The following is a 695-nucleotide window of genomic DNA, read 5'->3' on the forward strand; positions in this document are numbered from 1 at the left end:
CACGCTCAAATGGTGTATTAATCAAAACCGGTGAAAATCCCTCAATATGAAATCCCCACTACGAAATCACTAGTTGGCAACGCACGGAATTCTTCAGCCGGGGGGAAAATCTCCGGTGAAATAAAGACGAACCTAGACACTAATAAGAATTATGAATGTATATTTTGAAATTTTTATATATAAGTATTGCCTTTCTCTCCCGGTTGTTTTACGGAAATTGATAACTGAAATATGGATATCATCTACTTTTACACAACCAAGTCAGTGTAGCCACATAGTCAGGTAATGGTAACGGCCTTTTTATGTTTAATCAGTAATTCATTTTTGGGCCAGAACTTTTTTTTTTTAATTATTGTATAATTCACATCGAAAAAACATTATAATCTGGTATTTAGCCATAATGGAAATCGCCCACTGAAATTTGCCTGGTTACCCCCCCCAATAAAAAACAAATTTGAATTCCAGAAAAAAAACGCGGGAAAAATGATGACGTCACACCAGCTGATAGGCCGACGCTGTTATTATGTCCTTAGAAAAGTCGACCGAGAATTCATTAAATCTATTTCATTTTGTCCTTACGGGAAGCGACCGACATTTCGCTAATTCTGCTTTATATTTCGGGGCGAAATTTGATTTACAAATAACGATAGAGATGCAGCAGCAGCTATGGTGTAACAGAAGAAGCGAAAAAGATT

This window comes from Penaeus monodon, chromosome 29 (assembly GCF_015228065.2).
Source record: "Penaeus monodon isolate SGIC_2016 chromosome 29, NSTDA_Pmon_1, whole genome shotgun sequence".
Lineage (NCBI taxonomy): Eukaryota > Metazoa > Arthropoda > Malacostraca > Decapoda > Penaeidae > Penaeus > Penaeus monodon.